General features: G+C 33.8%; 1 long non-coding RNA gene across 1 annotated transcript; it reads left to right on the forward strand.

The window, feature by feature from the left end:
• The first annotated feature begins 1,441 nt into the window (after positions 1-1,441).
• On the forward strand, positions 1,442-6,528 carry LOC137615437 (uncharacterized). The gene is made up of 2 exons (XR_011039239.1): positions 1,442-4,651; positions 4,794-6,528. It is a non-coding gene; the product is annotated as an uncharacterized lncRNA (long non-coding RNA).
• The last annotated feature ends 776 nt before the right edge of the window (positions 6,529-7,304 follow it).

Below are 7,304 nucleotides of genomic sequence, written 5' to 3' on the forward strand. Positions count from 1 at the left end.
CTATTTTCACAACTACTTCTACTATTACTACCTTTATTCTCACTACTCAAGTTTTCCTTTATATTTCTACAACAGCTGCTACTACTACTTTATCTTCATACAGCTATTTCCAATGTGATTCTCCTTCTCAGTCTATAAATGAAACTTTTCCACAGGATCATATTACTATCAACTTCACTGCTACTTTTACAAAGCAGCATCGAACAAGATCCTATTACTATTAACTTCACTGCTACTTTTACCAGGCAGCATCGAACAAGATCCTATTACTATTAACTTCACTGCTACTTTTACAAAGCAGCATCGAACAAGATCCTATTACTATTAACTTCAATGCTACTTTTACCAGGCAGTATAGACAAGATCCTATTACTATTAACTTCAATGCTACTTTTGCCGGGCTGCATGAAGATCCTATTCCTAATAACTTCACAGCTACTTTTACCAGGCTGCATGAAGATCCTATTCCTAATAACTTCACTGCTACTTTTACAGGGCTGCATCAAAATCCCATTAAAATTAACTTCACTGCTACTTTTATCGAACTTGCGTATAAACCTGTTCTTTGACTAACTGTTGATTCAAACAGAGCTGTTGTGATGACCCGTGTCAAAATATATATTTCCGCTTTGGTTGATACCCTTTGGTCAAATTCTATCTTTAGAAATATAAAGAAGTCATCTTAAGTCATTCATCCTAAAGTGGTTGTCTGCTGTGATGTCAAGTGATCGCATCAAGGAGTATGAACCAAGACAATTAATATAGAATCTTGTAATAGGACACACTTTATTCTGTAGTCTTTAATCTGATCAATGCAAATTATCAAACGATATTATTGGAAATCTAAAATACATAATAATAAATAAACAATACAGGTATCGAAATTAATACATTCGATTAAAACCAAAAAAACGGATGCGTTTAGTTACAAACTGAACATTTCGATTTCCTGAAAAGCTGAAATTTAAAGAAAGTATTTGATAGTTTGCCCGGTGTATATTACGTATTTCCCGTTCTACCTTCTTAAGGCACTAACTAGACTAAGTAAGGCGAGGAGAAAGTTGGAGAGAATTTGCTTTAAAGACAAGAGAGAAAGAGAATTTAGCAATGTAACGAGATACAGTTCGTAAAGAGAAATTAAGCCGAAGTACTTTGTTTTATGATAACAAATTGAAACGTTGGGAAAGCTTAGAAAGTGATATACAATAGTGGGATAATTTTTAAGTCAACTGGTTAGGTTCCCCTGCAAAGGAGTAAAACTAAAGAGGCTATCTTATAGTAATAGACTGAAATCGCCTATGACCATGAAACGAGAAATAGAATATCAGAAACCTCGAGGAGGAAAATCGAAAACATATGCTTACACACATACATCCACACACACACACACACACACATATATATATATATATAATATATATATATATATATATATATATATATATATATATATATATATATATATATATATATATATATATACTATACTTATGTAGACACACTGATACATTGCTATATCTGCAAATTTTAAAAGGACAAATATAACCTAATTGAGTGAACACAATATAATTATATGTATGTACACACACTGATACATTTCTATATTTGCATATTTCAAAACAGCAAATGCGATATAATTGAATGAACACACACGTCCAATCAAAGCGAAGTAACGCGATGACAATAACTCGAGCAAAACCGCCATAAAACAGGAGAGAAATTCAACAATTTCAATTATTCTATTTTCCATTTCACGGTCGACATTCTGCGATAAACATGTAGAGTTGGGAGTCAAATGAAGTTATAATGTGTTTGATATAGACTACTAGTTTGAGGGGGGTGTGGGGGGGAGTGAAGATTGATGAGTATGAGTGAAAAAAAAAATAAAAGGTATGACTTTTTCTGCTTAAATTTTAGAAACTTTTGAATTCAATTGTGATTGAAAATTTCACCCCAAAAACCAATTAAAAATCTCTCGATTTTTTTTTTATTGAAATCATAAGTGTGCGTGTGTTTGATATATATACATATATAGGAATTAAGAGCACAGACTGAGAATGTCGTGAGGAGCAATCTAGGGGTAAAAAATAAAATGTAAAAAAACATATAAATATATAAATAGCTATTAATTTGTTAAGAACTAAGAGATCCTAGTATGATTATCATGGGATAAGTTAATGACGTAATTTCAAGTTAATGACATTAATCTAACCATTTGCGAGAACATCGACGGCATGGAGAATCTTAAGCTTTCGCTATGGCCTCTAAGGCTCTTTTTCATATACAGATCTATAGGAAAACCAGCCTTACGGCGTCGTTATCAAAGCGAGATGTTTATCCACAGGTGACGGTCAATGTTTTCGCAAACCTTCCTTTAGCGACGTAAGGAAATCTTTAAAACGCAAAACTACTAATTTTAAAAAATGGGAAAAAAATACACCTTTTGTGAATCTAACTATACGGAAACCATTGCAACGCATAATGTGGATATCAGTCTCTTATCAACTTTTCTTATTCAATGGCAAAACCCAATTGGTATTTTAAGTTTTATTTTTACCATTCGTCAGCCCTAAGCACAGTACCAGAGGAATTAAATAGAAAGGCACCCTTTACTTCAAAAAAGTTAACTTTACCTCCCTTTTTCAACCAGGCCGCTCCTTCGAAAAAAATTTCTAGTCAACGATTGGCAAAAAAAAAAAATAAATAAATAATAAATAAAAACAAAATGCATTCCCTTTCCAAAGAAAATCAAACTCACCACAAACCTCCGAACAAGTCCCTTTAATTCTACGGAATGAGACCGTAAATTTTCCCCCCGCCTCTTATGATGGACATCCCTAATCACGTGACGCGTTGGAGAAAGCAATCAACATTAGATACATTACATATGATTCCAATAAAGCTCCATAGAGTCAATCGGCTCTGCTATTAATTCCCACAAACTAATTGCATTATAAATAATGGATATCAGACAGCGTGCTGGATGATGATTGACAGGCATGGAAAGAAAGTGACCATCGTCAGTCGCAGGTGCTTGGGGGGAACCAAATCGCTGGTTTTCGGCGTTTTGGTCCTTTCGGTAAAGTTTCGAAAGAGACGAACGAATAATGGAATGAGTGGGAACTATATCTGGTATCCGAATTATCTAGATCCTTTAATGACTTTTTTTTTGTCGTAAGATTTACTGTTTGAAAGAGATCGTAAGTGGAAAAGTGGCGTGCCTGATAATGCTAAGGAATTTCTATTTAAAAAAAAAAAAGTGTTAGATAAAGAACCTCCATGGAGTTTTATTAGTATTTAACTGTGCCTTTAAACCCACGATAGAAGTGTATGGCTAGATTCACAAAAAGAACCTTGATGTTAAAAAAATCAACTCTTAGGCTTAGTGCATAGCTTTACGTACTTAACACATGGGAAAATAATAGTGTAGTATAATTAAATAGTGGAGCACCCTTCTTTTATTTTTTTTTTAAAGTCCCAGTTTCAGTAAGAGCTGATAAAAGAGGGGGGTTGTCACAGGATGCATTATATGGGGTAGTCCCTGAAAAAGTTTTTTTGGCGGTGCATTGACCAGTCAAACTTTTGAGACCACCCAGTCACAGTATACGAGATCCCCCCAAAAGAGAAGACTTAGTAACCGAAGCCAAAAGAAACTTAAGACAGCAGTTTCTCCCCCCTTGCAAAATAAAACACCCCCCTCTTTTATCAATTCAAACAACAAAAGAAATTCCGTTCCAGTTAGAGATGTCCACTTGATGCTCCTGCAGAAGGAGATTCACTGGACGCTCCTATCAAGCCAGGGGCGTCCACTGGACTATTTAAAATCTCAGGAGTGCCAACTGGAAGACGTTCTAATGGTGCCAAATTTCTAAACAGTACTACAGTTTCAATCCCCTCCCTCGCTATAAGCTTTCAATGTTTTATTTATCATCCAAAATACATAATGGTTTCCTTGATTTAGTTCTTACCCGCAGATGAGAAATACCTTAGGCTCTGTTGTCAATGAGCATTTAATATGTAGGTCTTGTTTGATATTGTAAGGTTTATAGAATGAGTTTGTGAATAAGATGTAATAGAAATAGAAAAATAGTTCGATGATATTTAAGGCTAAGATTTACATCTGCCAAGTTGCCCACTCTTGACTCTGCTTGTGAAATCTTTTTGAACAACTTTAAGAAATGGAAGTACTGGTCAAGATTAGGGTCTCAGGCGCCTGAGATAATACACACACAAAAAAAGCTATTCTATCTCATACTATACCCACCTTCCCATTTTCCTTTCCTCCATTACATAACTATTACATTTCCTAATCAAGCCAATTTGGAAACCGACTGGCAGAGCAGAGTCCCGAGTGGGCGTTCTTGAATAGCGATGAAATATATAAATGTAAACTAAACTGAAATATATAAATGTAAACTAAACGCACAGTCAAAAAGCGCAACACTTGATTAATCCTCGCACAAAAATACATAAAAAAAGAGAAAAAAATAACCAATGGTGTTGTTGCATGGTGTGGATTTTAGACAGGAAGAACAGTTAGAGGATTAAGTCTTTATGTAATTCATTCGCAGGTTAACTTTGGCGTTCATTGGTAGTGGATGGCTGTTATTTGTCACTATGTAACAGGTGATTTTCTGTCACTATGTAACAGGTGATTTTCTGTCACTATGTAACAGGTGATTATCTGCAAGTAACAGGTGATTTTCTGTCACTATGTAACAGGTGATTATCTGTACGCAACAGGTGATTTTCTGTCACTATGTAACAGGCAATTATTTGTCACTATGTAACAGGTGATTATCTGTATGCAACAGGTGATTATCTATATATAACAGGTGATTATCTGTCATTATATAACAGGTGATTTTCTGTTACTATGTAACACGCGATTATCTGTATGCAACAGGTGATTTTCTGTCACTATGTAACAGGTGATTATCTGTCACTATGTAACAGGTGATTATCTGTCACTATATAACAGGTGAAGGTGCAGCGTCATTGGTAATAATTATATCTCGTAGAAAGTTAAACGTATTTTTACCCCAATTATTTGTCTCTTAATTCAATACGATGCTATGGATTTTTTTTTAAAAATGACAATACCAAAGGACGTCACTGTTATAAGACTTCGATATTATTTTGTCTAATCTTTTTAAAAATCTATAAGTGTCGACTGACACCAAGGTGTTATATATATATATAACTTTAGTGATAGATGTTAGTATCTTTTGGGTTTGGGTAGGAAACTAAAATAAATTTGGTGAATACTCTGGGATGGATAAGTTAAATAAATAGAGGAAGAGAGAGAGAAAGAAATGAATAGGATAGCGGAAATATGAGGAAAATTCTAACAAAGAAAAATGTGAAATTTGATAAACTAATATTTTGATAAACGTGTATCCGACATACTGTCAGTGCCAATCAATACTTAAATCAAATAAGATTGAGTTGTAATTATTCTCTTTTTTTTTTTTTTTTTTTTTTTTTTTTTTTTTTTTTTTTTTTTTTAGGAAACTAACGGCCATAAATCTAGTCATATTGAAAGTCTAGTACGTATGAGTCGCTGGGAAAATGATTGATAGTTAATACATAAAACTAAAACAAGAAAAAAAACAAACAAACATGGCTGTCTTTGTAAGTAAACAAATAATAAAAAAAATAAGTTGATATGGCTGTGAGCGACTGGAACTGTGACAAGTGATATTCGTTCTAATAAACCGAGGCAATAAGGGCTTAATTTCCCTGTTTCGAATCACTGGCGGAGATGCCCGCTTACTGTACATCTAGGTTTAGGAGGGTAGAATCGAGCGTTCTGATTGGCTGGGAGAGTTTGCTCCAGCCAATCAAAATGCCAGAACCTTCTGCTCTCGTAAGCCTATAAGGCGTCTCTGCAGTGCCTCGAATTTAACCTTTTGGAAATCAGGCTCTTTTTCTTTAAATAATAATTTCGGGCTGTTTTTGTTGATAACGTTACGATGTGTAGAAACCATAATTAACATTTATACAATATGGGAAATTTCTCTGTGTACTATGTGTACTATATATACAAACAATAACCACGCCTACCACTAATGAAAAATACACCCCCTTTTCAATTGCTTCCATTACGTTGTATATTCATAATTTTAAGAGGCAAATTTCAATAGTAATTACTATTATTCTAATTTCTATTTATTACCTTTCAACAATTAATAACTTATGTTACTATTACATATTATTGTTCTAATTATTAATATTATCATCATTACTATAATTATTAATATTGTTGCATCCCGGTGATTTCATCGCAATTCTGTGCCCACCGACTAACCCCCCACCTAAATGATAAGAAATTTATCGGTATTATCATTATCTTCATTATTCCTATTAGCATTATTATCATCATAAATATTCAATATACATAATGCATAATGACAGCATAAAAGTATATCGTATATTCAAAACATAATAATTCCACTCTTCGGTTAAACAGTAAACTTCTAAATAAATACTTATCAAGACAACTATCTTCTATCATATGTTCCTTTTTTTTTTCTTTTAAAACAAATGTTATTAATAACAAAGTCATATGGAATAACATTGCGATGACGTACCAGGAACAACACCGACCTTCGTTAGCTGTAATAGTACTGGTTCATTGCGTGTTATGTGCTTTATGGCGCTACCCCGTAATGAACACACAGTAGTCAAAGCATAAACTGTTTACAGTGTTTGATAGCTGCTGGCTTAGACGATAATTAGGCTTGTAATGAAATGTTCATTTTTATTTCTAACTTACTATGTAGGATTATTTACCTTAGCCTATTTCTTTCCCTTTACTTTCCCTATCAATATATATATATATATATATATATATATATATATATATATATATATATATATATATATATATATATATATTAACGTATATTTTACAGATGTAGAATTAAGGTTTTGTTTATTACGCTTAGTTACCGATAATGATCTGAAAACAATTTGGTCCTATGTTTTGTGAGAAGCTGATGTTGAAGATGTGTCCGAGACTATTATTTTTCAATGTTCGTTCTAATTTCCTATTCAACTGTAATTGCATCGAATTGTACACAATTAGCGGTGGTTATCAGGAAGGCAAAATCCCGAGAGCGCCCAAACGGCTGAGGAAAGAAGCAGAACGGACACAACGTGACTGATGACAATGCGGAGAGGTTGGATATGCGAATTGGGTTGAGCTCAGAGAGATGGCACAGGATAGAACCATATGCCGGAGGATTAAGAAGAAGATCAAAGTATTGCTTTTGCTCAAAGAGAGGGAGAGAGGGACGCAC

Source organism: Palaemon carinicauda, chromosome 21, assembly GCF_036898095.1.
Source record: "Palaemon carinicauda isolate YSFRI2023 chromosome 21, ASM3689809v2, whole genome shotgun sequence".
Classification (NCBI taxonomy): Eukaryota; Metazoa; Arthropoda; class Malacostraca; order Decapoda; family Palaemonidae; genus Palaemon; species Palaemon carinicauda.